The 20,742-nt window shown below is 39.4% G+C and overlaps 1 protein-coding gene across 2 annotated transcripts in view; it reads right to left on the reverse strand.

Moving 5' to 3' along the window:
- LOC138707443 (uncharacterized) overlaps positions 1-20,742 on the reverse strand; it is a 642,910-nt gene that overhangs the window by 449,071 nt on the left and 173,097 nt on the right. For both annotated transcript variants that reach the window (XM_069836867.1, XM_069836866.1), the window contains exon 2: positions 1,753-1,815. The gene's annotated coding sequence lies outside the window, so the exon portion shown is untranslated. The remainder of the gene's footprint in view (positions 1-1,752; positions 1,816-20,742) is intronic.

Genomic DNA, 20,742 nt, shown 5'->3' on the forward strand with positions numbered 1-20,742 from the left:
TTCTATGCTGTGCATCATGGAGCAAGTTTTACTTGATGAGATTCTAGTATTGAAATCCTCACATTTACGATAAGCGGCGTGCCTCGTATAAAAATGAGAAAATGAAGGAGAATACGTGGCTTTCAATAGCTGCGTCTTTGAACACCGATCGGAAGCGAATCATATTTTATTACTGTATTGATTGTATTACACACTACATATTCACGCTTCAATTCAATAACTACTGATGTTTTAATTTTTGTTCTATTACAAATGTTTCTTCTCTAATTATTTTACGTTATGGTAGACTTAAAATAGGTTGTAATAATAAAGATTTAATAATAAAAATATTTATAGTACCGTACCTAATGAAATGTTTCAGTTGAAATTTCGAAGTTGGTTAACCTGTGTTTATGTTGGCTACCTTGTACTCATGAGAGAACACCATTGGTCAATTATACACAAATAACATCAGAATGCGTAATATCGACTTTACATATCGTTATTGACATACATATCGATATGCATAGTCATCTACGTTCTCGGTTTATTGTGAATCAAAAATTTTCATATTCACGTCCTCTGCTTCTCGTTTTCATTCTGGTTCTCGTTCCCGGTTTATTGTGAAACAGCCTTTACTTGCTATTACTGTTCAATTCACTTATCACTTTTTCAAAATATTAATAAAACTTCCGTATTATAGTTATATACAATAAAAGTAATTTGATACAGTTGTATGAACACTTGTGAAGTGTCCATACAACTGTATCAAATTATTTTTATTATATATAACTATTCTACTCATGAACACTGTTGCATCTGACCTAACTTATGTAATTTAACTTCCGTATTATGTTTACAATTTATGAGTTGTATGGAAAAAAAAAAACAACACATTCTTGGGACAACCGCGAGGCATATGGGAGAACTTGATACTTCACTGAACATATAATAGTACATTATGCAACGAGCCTATAATGATAGTAATTAAGAATCGAGTATGGATATTTATGAAACGAGCGCAAGCGAGTTTCATAATTTTCATACGAGCTTCTTAATTACCATTATAGGCGAGTTTCATACGACTTTTTATGCTCGACCATATTTCTAACTTGAAATTACCGGTATTCAGATGTATACATTTTATTTGTAACTGACAAGATCGGAAGTGACCTTGTTCTAGGTCGTGAATTGTGAGATGTGCGCAGACGCGAAAGTATTGATTTTTTCCGAGGAACAATAATGTCATTGACCTTGACGTAGTCCCGTTAAACTTGATAATATTATAATATTATTACCTTGATTATTGAATTCGACATTGAAAAACGAGATGACAAATTGAATTTATTTGAATATTATTTACAATTAACGCTAATTATTATAGTAACAGAACATAACCTTCTGCGACAGTATTGGATTTCCAGCCTCCGTGACTTTTCGCTAATTCTCTTTCGATTGCATATCCGAGAATAATCGATACTTGCTGTTTTATAACGGTAGAAAGCTGACCTGTCATTGGCTGAAGAGTTGTAACCTGAGTCGTCATTGGCTGAAAGACCTGTACTTTAATGAGTAGGTGTACTTTAATGACATGCATTAAAGGTCTGCTGCCAGATGTATAATTACTACATTTCGGCATGGTCGAGCATAAAAACTTCTATAATCTTGCGCAAAAAAATATAGACGGGACTTTGGCTATTTGATTTTTCCACTCGGTAAATTGCACAAAACATAGGATTGCTGATCGTAACGGAGAAACTGAGGTTTACTCACCTAATATTCCGGGATCCACATTGTCCACAAGAGCGGGGTTAGCAGGCCGACGACTCGCAGCACCTGCAGTCACACCAACACAATTATCAGACAATACCCGTTCAGGTCTCATATCGATTGCATGGATTCTACAGTTCGCACACTTGTTTCCACTTCCAGGAATTTAGTCTTCACTGTCTCGGTGTCTGACACAATTTGTCGCGGGGGACACCGAGAGAGGATTTACTATAACCTGACAGCTGTAAATGGCAACTTATCGACATCGGCGAATCTAATTGAACTCAACGCTACAGTAGCGTGCAAATTAATCCGAACACGACATATTTTTACATTTTCTGTCATTGTTGGCCTCACAGCTGCTCATACCGCTTTAATTGACATCTGTAGTACGTGTAATTCCATTGTTGAAGGTCTGTCATTATTTTTTTTATAATATGTGACATTTTGCCTGTCGTTTTGTACTTATAAGCATTTCAGTTGTGTTGAAGACTTAATACTGCAATCCTATGTACATTCTGTCGTCTTCACAAATGGATACAACTCCACGAAAACGGTCTAAAATTATAACATTAGCAAAGCATTCTTCTATGACACAGAGGCAAATTGCTGCAGAATATCACATCGGTTTGGCTACTGTTAATTCGATCATAAAACGACACAGGGAGACTGGATCCATCACACTCCAGAAAAAAGGAAACCGTGGCCAGAAAAGTAAGACATCACCTGCAGATGATCGTTTAATTGTCAGGAAAAGTAAATTAAATCCTACACTAACTTCTGTCGATTTAACCCGCGAGTTAATGGCTACCACTGGGGCGAATATTCACGTCACAACAGTGCAGCGTAGGCTTTTGGAAGCTGGACGAAGGGCTCGTAAGCCTATTAAGAAGCAACTGCTAACCCCTGTTATGTGCAAAAAACGCTTAATGTGGGCAAAATTACATCAACACTGGACAGTGAATGACTGGAAGAATGTACTTTTTTCCGATAAATCTCATTTCGAGGTCCATGGCCACCGTGTTTCTTACGTACGGAAAGGATCCGAAAAATTAACAGCAGCTCATCTCCAACAAGCACCCAAATACCCCTCCCCCTAAAGGAATGTTTTGGGGTTGTTTTACACATGAAAGGCCTGGAGCATTAATACCTATCAAGGGAATGATGAATTCTGACAAATGTATTCACTTATTGGAAACCAGAATCGTACCCCAGCTGCAAAAATAATTTCCGGATGGCAGAGGTGTGTTCCAACAAGACCTGGCACCATGCCATACGTCTCGAAAAACTACAGAATTCTTCAACAAGAATATTCAGATATTCCTCTGGCCAGGCAACTCACCCGACATCAACCCCATTGAGAACTTGTGGTCAATTTGCAAAAGAAGAATGCAAAAAATGGATTGTTCTACAAAGGAGAAGATTACTTCTGCCCTCATTGGTGTATGGTTTCGCGATGAAGAAATGAAGAATATTTGTGGGAAATTAGTGGAATTCATGCCAAATCGTCTCAGAGCTGTTATTAGGAACACGGGAGGCCACATAGATTACTGAGGTATGTCTTAGATCTTTTTTTTTTACCCCGTTTGAGTGTTTTTGCATAAGTAATTACGTTGTTCGGGTTAATTTGCACGCTACTGTATTTTCACTCAGATACAGTATGTAATATGACTATCTAGAATCGATGAAATTAATCATAGCGAATTGCACCAATGAGACCGAGGAATTATAATATAATTAACTTACATTAACCTCACCTAGCTTCTTTTACCTAGCTCCATTACCTGGCCTCTCGTTTTCAACATTTGTCCTCATATGTATCACGAAATAGATACTCGCTCACAACACCATATCACACTCTCCATTCCTAAACACAGAACATCCTTCTACTCTTCATCTTTCACCGTCTCTGCAGCTCATCTACGGAACTCTCTACCACAATATGTCAGAGACTGTCGGACATTGTCTAGTTTCAAAAATAAATAAAAATTGCACTTTTTTAATTTAGATTTCTTTCAGTTATAAGCCCTTTTCTCTGCCATAGTTTTGTAAAAATATAGGCTGTATATTTCTTTTTACTTCCTTTCCCCTTTTTGTTCTCTTTATGAGGTGATTAATTTATCATCATAGCCTTTTTATCGTGAATTTTATTTAATTTTCGTATTAATCTTTTCTTTTTATCAATATTTCATTACATTCCATTTTTATATATTCTTCCTTACGTTTTTCCATATTAACCATTTGTACTAAACGAGTTGCTTTTACTATATTCCAATGTATTTTACTTTTTTTCTATTATGGTATTATTTTCATGTTGTTTAGTGTCGATTTTATTATGCTATTATTATTATTATTATTATTATTATTATTATTATTATTATTATTATTATTATTATTGTAATATGTTATATTCTGTTCTTTAACTTTTTGTTAAATTTTAACTGCTTGTATACTTTGTGACCTGGTAGAGTGTAAGAGAAGGCCCTATGGCCTTAACTCTGCCAGTATAAATAAAGAATTATTATAGATGGATAAATCTTTGAAATTAAGATTGCCAGGTGTCCCGTATTGTAAGGGATAGGCTATCCAGCATTTGAGACTGTAACAGTCTGTCCCTTACTGACCCAAACGGACGTCCAAAATCCCGTACTTTCGGACTATTAAAAGAATGACCATTTTTCATATTTTTCTTTTAATATTCCTTGTCTTTACTGTACCGGTCTCATATCATATAATGCTAAATTGTCAAATTACAGATAAAATTAAACAATCTCAAGTGACAAGTAATGTGCACGGCGTTCTTTTTGTACGCTTCTACTGTACAGGCCCTACCAAAAGTTTAAGGACACCCCTCCATAAGTGATGTTTCACTCCTGTCATACTTATGTGAAACCCCCTGATGTTTATACAGGGACCAAATGCCTGTGAAGAGTCAAGTTTTTACTGCAAACCCAATTTGTCTATCTTCCAAACTGTGGATTACATAACATATTTTTCTGCTATGAAACTTATTAGAAATTACTTATTTTGTAAAAAGAAAAATAATTACTTCGGAATGGCCTGACTTACATCAGTGAGTTTTGGGATAGAGTTAAACATACCTGAAATACTTCTTGTGTAATTATTGCTTCTTATTTTAAAAATTTGTGACAGTTTGTGTAGGCATTGCAATCCAGATTGTTTCTTTTTTCCTTCAGGAAAAATTTCCATTTTATAAAATTCTCTTGAGATTGAAATTCACGGTAAATGGACCCGGATCCGACACTGCCATTTACGTCATAACATTGGGAGTTGCTAAATCAGCTTATTCCCTCCAGTTTTAGTAATCAGCTCTGAACTATGCTATAATATGAAAATGTTGGATTTAGTTCTTGAAAAAATGAAAATAGGCCGAAATTCAATGAGTGTGGACGTGCCCTAAAACCCCACGAAAGTTTTTACAATATATTTTAAACACCCTGTATATTTCTGGCAGGTTACTTCACATTCGACAGATCATCAGGCTTGTTCCAAGGAGCTTATCGATGAATTCGGGAGTATTTTTTATATCTGCACGTAAAATAAATCAAATAATTATTAACAAGCTTGCAAGCTCCTGACAGCACTCGTTTCACCGCTGTCCTTATAACCTTCGGTACTAAAAACAATACAAAGAAACATTTGCTTAAACTTCACAAAATAGCACATAATGCAACGAGCCTATAATGGTAGTAATTAAGACGCGAGTATGTTTGTTTATGAAACGAGCGCAAGCCTTAATTACTATTATAGGCAAGATTCATACGACTTTTTATGCTCGACCATATTTCTAACTTGAAATTATTCATAAGTATTCATGTTATGGTTATGTAAGTGAGGAGCGGAACTGGCCTGAATTGTGAGATGTGCGCAGAAACGAAAGTATTGATTTTTTACGAGGCACGAATGTCATTGACCTTGATATAATCTAGAGAATAACATGAAGATTAGTCTTGATATAATCTGGAAATTGATTTAGAATTGAAAAACGAGATGACAAATTGAATTTATTTGAATATTATTTACAATTAATGCTAATTATTTTAGTAACAGAACATAACCTTCTGCGACAGTATTGGATTTCCAGCCTCCGTGACTTTTCGCTAATTGTCTTTCGATTGCATATCCGAGAATAATCGATACTTGCGGTTTTATAATGGCACAATGGTGATTTCTCATTGGCTGAACAACTGAATTATAATGAATAGGTGTACTTTAATGAGGTGCATTAAATGGCTACTACCAGGTGTATAATTACTACATTTCGGCATGGTCGAGCATAATAGTACATTATGCAACGAGCCTATAATGATAGTAATTAAGACGCAGCTATGTTTGTTTATGAAACGAGCGCAAGCGAGTTTCATAATTTTCATACGAGCGTCTTAATTACCATTATAGGCAAGTTTCATACGACTTTTTATGCTCGACCATATTTCTAACTTGAAATTAGTCAGAAGTATGCATTTCATTTGTATCTGACTCAAGATCGGAAGTGACCTTGTGCATAGCTCGTGTGAGATGTGCCCAGACGCGAAAGTATTGATTTTTTCCGAGGAACAATAATGTCATTGACCTTGATGTAGAGAATAACATGAAGTAATTTTGGTATAACCTGGAAATTGATTTAGAATTGAAAAACGAGATGACAAATTGAATTTATTTGAATATTATTTACAATTATTATAGTAACAGAACATAACCTTCTGCGACAGTATTGGATTTCCAGAGTCCGTGACGTTTCCCTCGTTATCTTTCGATTGCATATCCGAGAATAATCGAAAACCTGAATAGGTGTACTTTAATGACATGCATTAAAGGACTGCTACCAGGTGTATAATTACTACATTTCGGCATGGTCGAGCACAAAATAACTTAAATTTCACTATGACTCTTGAAGCTTATTCCATATCGTCCTTTCCAGACAAACTCATTCCAGAAAACAGATCGGTAAGGCACATGGAAATGTTTGGACAATACAAGGGTGATGTATGTATGTATTTATTTACACTGCAAGTGGGCAAGCATCCGGTGGCAGTGGTATATACAATATTAACAATACACAGTTAAAATGATAAGCAATACACAATAAAATTTACAATACATAATACAATTTACAACACATACATATTTGGTATCTGAGTAGATTTCTTATAGAAATTCAAAACAAAAGCAGGAGAGAAATTTGGCTGTATAACGCGTACATGATTTACAAATACGTGTCCGGAAAACGTCAGGGAACAACCGCTGCTGGCCTCTCATCCCCCACTCACAATCTCCTGAAAGATTTTCCCGTTTACTCGACAAGTAAGAAATATTTCTTATGCCCACGTGCATCAACGTCAGTTAGTGTAACCACCGGTTAAAATTGTCACCTAACCTCTGGTTAAGCATTTTTACAGTGGATTGATCTCGGTTACGACTTAAATAGGAGGTTAACCACAGTAATCTCTAACCGGCCATATTCGAGCGGTTAAAAGAGATAACCAGTGATTAGTAGAGCAAGTAAAGCAAAATAGCGGCCAGAGCCACAGATGTTTATTTCGAAGACTATTATTATTATACAGTACTTGAATTACTTGGATAGAGCGTGAGCGTGAAGTTTCTTTAGTGGAAAGAGAGAATTCTTACGAGGAATTAGGTGACAGAAAATTTCAGGAGGGATTTCGTTTATCTAAATCTACAAATGGATCACTTGAAATAACACAAAAAGTCATATTTCTCCTATGGTTCGGCTGCTTGTATTACGGTTCTATGTAACTGATATTTTCTGTATTTTAAGAGGGAATACTCGAATGTCTCTTTCTCTGTCACTGGCTGAACAAAGAGAGGTTATGGATGATCTTAGGATAATGGTTCCCTCGTGTAAATGAGGTGCTTGATCGTATACACATTCCTATTGATCTTCTGCATCCTTTTCCTTTATAGATATTCCATCTTTTTATATAATATATTTAAATTCTAGTAATTAAGTCTAGCGACACTTCAACCACACATTGGAATATAATCATTTTTGCATTCAATTTTCTATTTTGTACGATTTTAACCTAACAGCAAAGAAATGCAACTCGCAAATATAACAGCGCCCAAAGGCAAACAAATGCAAAGCGAAAATGTAGGACACGTTCATTTCGATGTAGAACGGAGTGAGCGCAGTCATTTTTAGACGTTGACTATTATCCTTACAGCGGTATGGATGCTTTCCTTTAGTAATTTTGTAGAAACAGTGTACCACCATAGACTTTACTCTGGTTAAATGAGGTGTCAGTTAACCATGTTTAAGTAATTGGTGATTATGAATGGTGCACAGAAATTACATTTTAACCACCGTTACTGTTTAACTGTCGTTTCGTAATCTATGATTACTGCGTTTTTAACCGATGTTGATACAGTTCGCCATTAAAGCCACAAAGTAAGGTGGCAAGCTCCCACTGACATACACGCTTTTGTCTGCAAGTATGTCTCTTGTTCTGCGAGGGTTATCTCCCCCGCTCTACTCGCAGACGTCACATGAAACTTTCACCGACAGTTCACTTTCCGAGAAAGGAAAATAAGATTTCTTGGAAACGAGTGCAGTGAACGTCTATTGTCCAGGAAGATGAAAACAGTTTCTGTAAACACGAGTTCCTTCTTAGACCTTTCAAGACGAACGTCGTACTAACAAAAGCGATCTGTACAAGTAACGTAATAATTGGACATATCTTGCAGTGTAGGCTTTCACGGCCGGAGTCTATAGATGTAGATTCATTTTCCGGGCTGAGAGGCCGTGGTCTATTAGTTGGTTTTATACCAGACGTTTCGTCTGCAACTGCGGCAGACATCTTCAGTGGAGTGGTATCCGAGGTCGCAAGACTCTTCTCGGCGTACCTGAGGCAACTGATCCTGTGTCTGGTTGTGCGGGCGTATTTATAGTGCGGCTCGCGGGCCGAGGCCTGTTGTCGCTGCGGTCCGCGCCGCTTTGTTCGCTGCTCCCGTTCTGGGTTCCGTCCTTTTGTTGTAGTGGCTTCTTATCTGTTCTGTTTAGGACCGGGTACCAACACTTGTTTAGCTTTACGCCTTCTTCCTTGCGATTAAAGTTGTTGTTATGTTTATGTATTTCGATCGCTTCTCTATGTAGACGGGGGAAGAAGTGCGTCGTCGTGCTCAAGATGTCCGTGTCCTTGAATCTTATGTTGTGATCGCCCTCTTGATAGGCATGTGCTGCCACTGCCGATTTGTCGATCTGTCCTAGGCGGCAATTCCTATTATGTTCTGTCAGTCTCGTCCTGACGCTTCGCTGTGTAGTACCGATGTAGACCTTCCCGCACGAACACGGAATCCTGTAAACTCCGGCGGACAGCAGCTTGTCTCGTTTGTCCTTGGATGACCTCAGCATGTTCCGGATTTGCTTGGTCGGCAGGAAGGTCGTTTCCACATCATGACGCTTCAGCACCCTGCTGATACGGTCCGTCACATTCCTTAAGTAGGGTAGGAAGACCGTGCCCTTCTTAGTCGCTCGTTCCTGTGACCGCATCGACGGTGTTACCCTGGGGCGCATGGCTCTCTTTATCTCCGGCCTTGAGTAGCCATTGGCCATGAGTGCTGTCGATACATGGCTCAGCTCCCGTTGTATGTGTCGTGGCTCGGCTACCCGCCTGGCCCTGTTGATCAGGGTTTTCATCATGGCCCGTTTCTGGCCGGGATGATGATTCGAGGTCTTATGCAGATATCTGTCTGTGATATCTGCATAAGACCTCGAATCATCATCCCGGCCAGAAACGGGCCATGATGAAAACCCTGATCAACAGGGCCAGGCGGGTAGCCGAGCCACGACACATACAACGGGAGCTGAGCCATGTATCGACAGCACTCATGGCCAATGGCTACTCAAGGCCGGAGATAAAGAGAGCCATGCGCCCCAGGGTAACACCGTCGATGCGGTCACAGGAACGAGCGACTAAGAAGGGCACGGTCTTCCTACCCTACTTAAGGAATGTGACGGACCGTATCAGCAGGGTGCTGAAGCGTCATGATGTGGAAACGACCTTCCTGCCGACCAAGCAAATCCGGAACATGCTGAGGTCATCCAAGGACAAACGAGACAAGCTGCTGTCCGCCGGAGTTTACAGGATTCCGTGTTCGTGCGGGAAGGTCTACATCGGTACTACACAGCGAAGCGTCAGGACGAGACTGACAGAACATAATAGGAATTGCCGCCTAGGACAGATCGACAAATCGGCAGTGGCAGCACATGCCTATCAAGAGGGCGATCACAACATAAGATTCAAGGACACGGACATCTTGAGCACGACGACGCACTTCTTCCCCCGTCTACATAGAGAAGCGATCGAAATACATAAACATAACAACAACTTTAATCGCAAGGAAGAAGGCGTAAAGCTAAACAAGTGTTGGTACCCGGTCCTAAACAGAACAGATAAGAAGCCACTACAACAAAAGGACGGAACCCAGAACGGGAGCAGCGAACAAAGCGGCGCGGACCGCAGCGACAACAGGCCTCGGCCCGCGAGCCGCACTATAAATACGCCCGCACAACCAGACACAGGATCAGTTGCCTCAGGTACGCCGAGAAGAGTCTTGCGACCTCGGATACCACTCCACTGAAGATGTCTGCCGCAGTTGCAGACGAAACGTCTGGTATAAAACCAACTAATAGACCACGGCCTCTCAGCCCGGAAAATGAATCTACATCTATAGACTCCGGCCGTGAAAGCCTACACTGCAAGATTAACCGCCTCTACGGGGAGGATAAATACAAACTGATCCGAAGACTGGAGGTGCTCCGAAAGAAAAAAGCACAGCTTTTGTGCTCTTTGACCTATCTTCTACGTTGCCGCGATACTGGGGTCATCCCGAGGTTTCTACGGTTAAAACGTCTGTTCCGGACGGCATCATCCCACCGCATATACAACCGGACGGAGAAGGCCCTGCTGAGGGACAGAATCCATCAAACCCGCCGTGAACTGGCCTGGAACGACAAGAATTTATATTCACTACACCTACAGCTGAGCTACATCCTGACTACAGAAGATTGGACAGATGTAGATAGGATGACACATGCCACCATGACATCCACATCACTACACATCACCGATCGTCTTAAGAAGAAATATGAGAACAGCGTGACAACCAAGGCCCCCGTGACCTTGGACCCCGCTCGGACAGTAGTGAATCTATCCGACACGATACTAACACCAGAAGAAATGGCGGTACTGGCCAAGGGCGGCAACTTCGCAGTAACACCACGTGTGTTACCGTTCGAAGACATCATTGCCAACGTGGAATCCGGGATAAGAGGAGTGAGCATGGATAAGGCTGAAGAAATTCGAAGAGAGACAGCTCGAATTCTGCAACGTGCGCAGCCTTCGAAGAGCAATTTAACCAGAGATGAGTCAAGGGCGATTAAATCCCTTAACGAGAAAGAAGACATTCTAATCCTGGCAGCAGACAAAGGGAACGCGACAGTAATCTTAAACACCAAAGATTACGAACGAAAAATTGGTGACCTCCTGGACCCCAACACATATAAGAAGCTGACACGGGATCCGACGGCAGCAATCCTGAAGAAAACTAACCAGCTGATAAATACCTCGTCAATGCCAGCGGCCGTACAACGCTCCATTAAGAAATCGGAGGCATTACCGCCTAGACTATACGGCCTACCAAAAATACATAAAAAGGAGGTTCCACTCAGACCGATCGTCAATGCTATCGGCTCTCCTACCTATGAGCTGGCGAAATACCTCAGCAACCAATTGAAACAACACGTAGGAAAGAAGAGTTCTTACATCAGAGACTCGACCCACTTCATAGAAAAAATCAAGATGTTGAGAACGCGGCCTGAAGATTTACTTGTAAGCTTTGACGTGGTGTCCTTGTTTACTAAAGTACCGGTCAAGGACACACTGGAGCTGCTACACAAGTTCTACCCGCAAGATGTAGTGGACCTGTTTCACCAGGTTCTGACCACAACTTATTTCCAATGGAATTATGAATTCTATGAACAGCTGGATGGTGTAGCGATGGGGAGCCCGCTAAGTCCGATGATAGCCAACTTTTATATGGAGTTTCTTGAAGAGTCGATCCTCGAAGCCGCGACACTTAAGCCTTCATGCTGGTTTAGATACGTCGATGATACGTTCGTAATCTGGCCCCATGGTGAACGATCATTGATGGATTTCCTGAGTCAGTTGAATAGCTTCCATACGCAAGTACAATTTACTATGGAAACGGAAAAGGACGGCAGGTTACCCTTCCTGGACGTTATGGTACAAAGGAGGACAGATGGCACCCTAGGTCATGACGTCTACAGGAAGCCGACCCACACAGACAGATATCTGCATAAGACCTCGAATCATCATCCCGGCCAGAAACGGGCCATGATGAAAACCCTGATCAACAGGGCCAGGCGGGTAGCCGAGCCACGACACATACAACGGGAGCTGAGCCATGTATCGACAGCACTCATGGCCAATGGCTACTCAAGGCCGGAGATAAAGAGAGCCATGCGCCCCAGGGTAACACCGTCGATGCGGTCACAGGAACGAGCGACTAAGAAGGGCACGGTCTTCCTACCCTACTTAAGGAATGTGACGGACCGTATCAGCAGGGTGCTGAAGCGTCATGATGTGGAAACGACCTTCCTGCCGACCAAGCAAATCCGGAACATGCTGAGGTCATCCAAGGACAAACGAGACAAGCTGCTGTCCGCCGGAGTTTACAGGATTCCGTGTTCGTGCGGGAAGGTCTACATCGGTACTACACAGCGAAGCGTCAGGACGAGACTGACAGAACATAATAGGAATTGCCGCCTAGGACAGATCGACAAATCGGCAGTGGCAGCACATGCCTATCAAGAGGGCGATCACAACATAAGATTCAAGGACACGGACATCTTGAGCACGACGACGCACTTCTTCCCCCGTCTACATAGAGAAGCGATCGAAATACATAAACATAACAACAACTTTAATCGCAAGGAAGAAGGCGTAAAGCTAAACAAGTGTTGGTACCCGGTCCTAAACAGAACAGATAAGAAGCCACTACAACAAAAGGACGGAACCCAGAACGGGAGCAGCGAACAAAGCGGCGCGGACCGCAGCGACAACAGGCCTCGGCCCGCGAGCCGCACTATAAATACGCCCGCACAACCAGACACAGGATCAGTTGCCTCAGGTACGCCGAGAAGAGTCTTGCGACCTCGGATACCACTCCACTGAAGATGTCTGCCGCAGTTGCAGACGAAACGTCTGGTATAAAACCAACTAATAGACCACGGCCTCTCAGCCCGGAAAATGAATCTACATCAATTGGACATATATTTATGAGTCAGTTGTAACAATAAGAGAAACGGCAAGAAATATGTCGTGTATTGCAGAAGCATGAGCGCTAGGAGTTGTACAGTTGTCGCTTTCAACAACTAGCTGGACGAAAATGGTCTTCGCAAATTCCTTAGTTTCTACATTGTTCGACTTTAAGGATGGTATTCATAGACATTTCGCAGCACGCGCTACCAGCGTACTAAGCTAGCCCCCGCTATCCACTGGTTACTAGTACAGAATTCAAATCATATCCTATCGCTAACACTGGTTTATGGATACGAAAAACGCTGATCATCCACAGGAAGCCCGCACTAAAAATGTCTATGAATACGGCCCTTAATGTTTTAATTGGTTATTTTACGACGCTGTATCAACTGCCATGGTTATGAAGCGTCTGAGTGAGATGAAGGTAATAATGCCAGTGAAATGTGTCCTGAGTCCAGCGTCGAAAGTTACCTAGCACTTGCTCTAATGAGTTGGGGGGAAAATCCCGGAATCACCTCTACCACGTAACTTGTCCCAACCAGGATTTGAATCCGGGCCCAATAGTTTCACGATCAGGCGTGCTAACCGTTACTCCACAATGGTGGACTTTAATGTTAATAAATAGTTATTGTAATAAATAGGAACTCATAAATTGAATTACAAAACTATAATAATATTCAGTCGGTATCTTAGTAAATTTCTCTCTCTCCGATTGCGATATATTAACCGTACTTCTTTTCTTTTTTTTTACACCTAAACCTGAAAGACAGATTTACTGATTCTGTTAAAGTGACTTTTTTCGTCACGTGTACACTTGCCAGAGTTATTCAGTAGATAAAAATGAAGATAAATTTTTATTAAATTAAGGTGTAATACAAGAATATACGAGTTACTTGATCCTTATGACTAGACAGTATATGCGTGATGACTTAAGGAAAAGTTAAGTTGTTTCGTATCAGAGTATACTGTATTATTTTTCATGGAGTGCAGTTTCATAGAAAGGACTTTGCCGACAGACCTTCTACTGCTCCCTACTAATTGGTTGTCATAAATAAATGTCTTCCTTACTGTGACGGAAATCTTGTCTTCTCCTGTCAGTAACCAATCACAACCCCTGTTCGGAAGAACTGACAGGCTCCCGTCAAATCCACGTGGAGGCAGACTTGCCGCGTCTTTTCCGAATTCCAAGAATGCCGTCGAGGGTCACCAGGATTGTGGCAGGATTGTGGCAACTGTGCAATTTTGGGACGAGGGGACATGATGGAATTGTCAGAGGTGATTATGTAGGAAGTCATAAATCTATAAGTGGGTGTTCAAAGGAACCACCGAACTGCACACCTTGAAATAAAATAAGATAAAATTATATATGGCACGCGACGCGTTGTCCGTCTTTCGTGTACCTGGCGAGTACAGCAGCGTACAGAACGAAGGGATCCCGGTCCGTTCATAGTAACGTTGCAACGCAATGTGTACAGTTGTGTTATCCTACAGGATAGGCGAAGACGATTCAGCTTCGACAACTTACGAGACTATATCGTCGTTTACAGCAACGCTTGTAATTCCATCAATGATGACGAGCTATGTGCTACATTACGTCATTTTTCTCTTCATTCTGACTGTACGGAGATACAGTAGCATGTTGACGTCGTCTGTTTACGTTTAAAACCTGTTCAGCCAATGGTCCGAATGAAAAAATTGTAACATATAGTAAATGTGCACCTACATTCAACGATAAGTCATCCCGCATCCACTGTCTACAGATAACTCAAGCTAGGAAGCTGCCTGTAGAGGAGAGGTAGTACAGCTGAAGAAGGGAGCCCACCTACGCTCCGACACCCGTGTATAGTCATATTATCTGAAAAGTTGACTTCCTGGCAGTATATTAAAGTTGCATCCTTCCTATAATATGTTGAGCAGTGTTGTAATACGAGTACATAATAACTCGTTTAATGTTATTGGTGTTAATGATTGATGATTTTCTAATTGCAAGTATATTCATTAGTATAATATATGACTGACTTAAATGTTCCATTATTATTCTAGTTATATGTGCCCAAATTATACTGTAGATTATAGCGTTTGACTATGAGAACTTTGCCCGATAATGTACTACTCATCATAATAGAAGAAATACTTCTATCACAAACGACAGCCACACATAGAAACGTTCTTACACAGAATAAAGCCTTCTCAACTGTTACTAGAACTTAACTGTACCGTTCTAGTCCACAGTGCACAGCAGTAGGCGGACAGTGGTAGGGGAGAAGTGCTCTATGCGCCTGCGCGAACGAGACAGCTTGCTAGTTTGAGGCATCTGTACTTATGACAGTGTCCGACTCAAACCGTTCATAACTTGTTTTAGGCATCACGCACAACACGACTGGGGGTGGACACAATACTTTTCGTCGATAACTCGTAGCGCTGGTATTTTAGTTTAAGAAACTACTGAAAACAGCTAAAATAATAAAAATACATAGGTTCGGTGGTCTGATTGATAGCCCCACATTAATTCACAGGATGCGTCTGAGTGAAGAAACAAACATTTATAATACGCGGATCCCTCGTGGATAGTTCATGGCTTTTGTTAGAGTGATGTGTTCGTAAGAAGGGGACTCGCTCCTTTCCTACTTTTAATTTCAAACTTCAATTCCAGGTCATTCCATAAAATTCTAATTAACACTACTTCAAAATGAAAAGACGCAATCCATCGCAACATCATACGAACCGAAGCGTTCCACAACGGTAGTTATATAAACTCGAATTCAACCGTCGGTAACCATTCACGGTTCAAATCTCTGAATCTTGTAACAGCGAAAGTGTAAGATAGTGAGAGAAGAATTAAATATAAGATGTTCCAGCAAGCAAGCTACGTCGACATCGTCCAACTCCATGCGAGTTGTTATCGATCTCGTATGTCTTAAACCATATGGTTTGTCACAGTTTGATATCAACTTTTTTTCTTTGTCTACCCACTTTTGACGTTCACATGGTAGTGATATATTCAAAATATATTGAAATAAATTAAATAACATGCAGTACAAACGGAGGGGTACTTTGTGACCTGTACAAAAATGTTTAATTTTGAACAATTGTTTATTTTACATTTGTTATCAGAAAATGGTATGTACTATAACAAAAGAGAAAAATTGAAATGTTACTGCAAATTTTCGAACAGTTGCTTCAACATAACAGCCTGGGAAATGTTGCGCACATTTTCTTCACACCCGTCCTGGCATATTGAAAAGACCACAGTTTTACTACAAAATACTTAATTTTGAACAATTTTTTAAAATTTGTAATCAGCAAATAGCATGTACATATACTACCTATAATAAAAGAGAAAAATTGAAATGTCATTGTATATTTTCGAACAATTACTTCAACAAGGGTTGAGTCCACACCTGTGGAGTAACGGTCAGCGCGTCTGGCTGCGAAACCAGGTGGCCCGGGTTCGAATCCCGGTCGGGGCAAGTTACCTGGTTGAGGTTTTTTCCGGGGTTTTCCCTCAACCCAATACGAGCAAATGCTGGGTAACTTTCGGTGCTGGACCCCGGACTCATTTCACCGGCATTATCACCTTCATATCATTCAGACGCTAAACAACCTAGATGTTGATACAGCGTCGTAAAATAACCCAATAAAAAAAACAAGGGTGGATATTTTTTGTCCACTTAGTTTCAACCAAAATACGAAAATGTCTATCAATGAAAACGATTAAAAAATAACAAAATAAGATAGAACAAGTCTTAACTGAAAATAATAATATTTTCCTGTTTTTAATATATCAATTACTGCACATTTAAAATATAAATTTTGGAAAAGGTGGGCACAAAGTACCTACCGTTAGTATTGCTAGGATTAAGAAAACTATGTTGTAGCCACTATAAGATGATCAAATGACTCGACGAAACATTATTCAAGACTGAAATAAACATTGAAAAGGAGAAAGAAAATAAATAATTAACATAATAAATTGACAGCACGTGTTTAATGTAAAACTATCATACGAAGACTAAAATTCGTAACATTCACGTGATGATGTCAGTGAACGATATACCCTCCCCTTGATTCCGCCTGCGGAAGCATTAAATACCTCACACATCTCTCGACTGTTATTTGAGATGCCTAAGCAAAAATGAACGGCTTAAGTCACACACTCTATATATTTATTTAATATCTTACACTTCAACTGAGATATAAAAAGATGTAACCAGATATTTTATAAGCAGGGTTATAGCAAAAATTCAACACATTTCTCCTGTTTAAATTGGCTACACCGAACTGCCTCACCAGGCGGTATCTTATATCAGATGATGGCATGTAACGTCGAAGGACAATTCTCTCTCTTCATGCTTAAAAAAGGATGAAGAGAGAGAAATGTCCAATTAATTTTATACTGACGCATTTTTATTACCTTAGTAGAGTGGAGCCATAAACATATTTAAAAAGAGAATGTGAGAACAAAATTAAACAAATATAAAAACAATTCTTTTATCAGACTTTCAAAATGAAAACAATCAACACATAATAATTGAATAAAAATTGAAATTGCTGGATCAGAATATAAATATTTTGACTAGTATACAGTCTACTCTATCGGGAAAAGATCCACGTAGCGCACAAACGCATCGACCAAAAACCTTTCTTCTCAGAGAAGTATCTGATAATTGAGGAACAGGAGAGTTCAGTGTCTTTCCGATGCCACTACTAGTGACAAGACATGTTCCGTGGCACAGACAAGTTTAAGGGTTGAAGGAAAGAAAGATTCCGAGATCGTTACAGAAGTTACGGGTACATGTTTTCTCCCTGTACTTTTGTACAGCCAACTCTGGTTATTTGCTGTGACTAGATTCCTAAGAAACACTGCCAATACGGAATTACTGCTTCTATAAAAGTATGGACTGTCAAGGAGGTGGGACATATTTTTCGATTATAATTTGACTGCATTCATGAAACGTGTGGCTTGAATAGTTGTAATTAATTTTACACAAATTTCCATAAATACATATACACATACTTATTGCAGTCTCATCTAATATTACAGGGTTACTACGAAAGGAATAAAACGCATTCAATATTTTACAAATCCAAAACTATTAATATTATTTGAAATCAATTTATACTGTTTCATAAAACAATTGTCAAGTTTATTTAGGGAACTGACAAATGTTCAATATGTGTTCCCTGTATCACATGGCACACATCAAGGCAATAGTCCGACTCTATTTCATTCTATATCCGGTGTAACGTACCTACATCAACACTTGCCAAAAGTCTCGTGAAGTTCTGTTTAAACTCATCTATAAATCATTAGGAAGTGGGGGACGTAAGCCTTCTATTTCGCAAATCTCCAAAGAAATAAGAAGCACGGTGTGATATCGGGGCTCCTTGTTGGCCACCATGCCACAGCGCAATTGTCGGTTGTTGCACTTCTAATTCAGCACTGTGGAAGTGTTTCATCCGGACAATTTATTATTTCTAACACACCGGTGCCAGTGGGACTGTGATTCATTCTGTTGGAAGATGAAGTTCTCCCGTCAACAATTCAACTTAACAGCACAAAATGCGTGTCGATATCACAGATATACATGTTATCTGTAATGCTTGCGCCAGTACAATAATCATCGCAGTAGTACAAACTGTGTGTCTTATGAAAACTTTTACACTTCCTCAACATAACAGCGCAAAATGCATCTCGCTATCGCATACATATTTTGTTTCGTACAACATTGAAAGTATCTATTTATTTAGTAGTAACCTTATATTTTAATATTTACGTAAATAAAATTGATATTTAGAAGGGTATGTAGTCTATATAAAGTACAATATTGGTAAGTAGCAGTGGCAGTAGTAGTAGTAGTAGCAGCAGTGGTAGTAGCATATCAGTGGCAGCAGTAGTAGCAGCAGTGGCAGCAGTAGTAGCAGCAATGGTAGTAGCAGTAGCACTAGCAGTATCAGTAGTAGTAGTAGTAGTAGTAGTAGTAGTAGTAGTAGTAGTAGCAGCAGCAGCAATGGCACTGGTAGTGGTAGTAGTAGTAGTAGTAGTAGTAGTAGTAGTTTATTTTCCATTACACAAACACAATGTTTCGACATGGAAAATAAATACGATACAATAATATTCTATTTGATAAATCGCAATTACAAACAAATAGAATAGGCAAAAATTAATGTTCAATAAGTAGCAAATTGCACAGTAAATAACAGTAACAACAACACTATAGTTTAATGTTAAAAATAGCAAATCACATTCTAAGTAAAATTAACAATAATACAAATGAATTTGTAAACTAAATAGCAACTCACAAATCAGAAGCTAACTAAATTGACAGCAGTATAAAATAACTTTTGAGATAAATAGCAAATTTCAAGCTATCTAAATCTAACATCTACAGTACAAATGAATGTTTAATTACTCGTAAATGGCAAATTACAACTAATTAAACTAACAGTAGTTCACAAACTAGTAACAGAGGAGAATCATAGAGCGATTAAATGTTAGATCAAACGTATATCGAGCCATTTAGCAGAGCAGGAGGTACAGAGATAAACAGTATGATACTAGGAAACTATGTGAAAACAATGTATGCTGAATTTAGAGTACCTACATTAATTGTCCATTGTACATATTTTCTGAAGAAGTACTCGTTCAACTTATAAATACAATTATTGCTTTGGAGGAAATGCTTTAGAGAGTTTCGAAAGAAATTTCCTGTTTTCTGACTACAGATGTTGGCCGGGAGCGAATAAAAAATTTTGGAACATAGATAAAACTTACTAGTAATGCCGCACTTCGATTATTGTGACGTTTTGTTAAGTGACTAAGTTCTGAACTATCAGTCAAGTTACAGCGAGCTCAGAATATGTGCGTCAGATACGTGTGCAAATCCGACGATATGATCACATATCACAGTCCTTCGCAAGTCTTTCGTCGCTCCGACTTAAAGAACGCAGAACTTAACACTCTTTGTCTTTACTCTTTCTAATTCTGCACACCTCAACACCAAATTACCTTTCGTCTCGTTTCTCCTATCTATACTCTAATCACGACGTAAACACCAGATCACTTATCTGTGCCACGCTAAGTATATCTCTTCACAGAACATCTTGTTATTCATCATCTTTTACAGTTATCCACCTCGCGTCAATGGAATTCCTTGTCACAAAGTATTAGGGGCTGCAAGACAATAAACACCTTTAAAAACAGCTTAAAAGATAACCTTCTTAGCATTTCACTCCAATCATACTGATTTAAACTATCACTGACTACATTGTTACTTCTTTCTTTAGACATCTTCCTGATAGTGCTATATTTTCAAAATTGTCTCATAATAATCTCTTTCTATTATCTAATATTATTTGAAATATATTAACATTCTATGTATTTTAGCTTAATTCTGCTACACAGTTTATTTCAGTGTTTAATTAATAGTTCATTGTATTTTGTTGTTTAATTCGTAAATTACTCTTGTATACATGTAACTCTCATCTAAATCAAATTGTTGAATTCTTTGTAAGTTAATGCATATGTATATATATACTTTTTGCTGGTTGAATGGAAGAGAAGGCCTTACGGCCTTAACTCTGCCACCTAAAATAAATCATTATTATTGTTATTATTATTATTATTATTATTATTATTATAACTGGGAGACACATATTATCACATATC

The sequence above is a fragment of the Periplaneta americana genome, chromosome 10 (assembly GCF_040183065.1).
Source record: "Periplaneta americana isolate PAMFEO1 chromosome 10, P.americana_PAMFEO1_priV1, whole genome shotgun sequence".
Lineage (NCBI taxonomy): Eukaryota > Metazoa > Arthropoda > Insecta > Blattodea > Blattidae > Periplaneta > Periplaneta americana.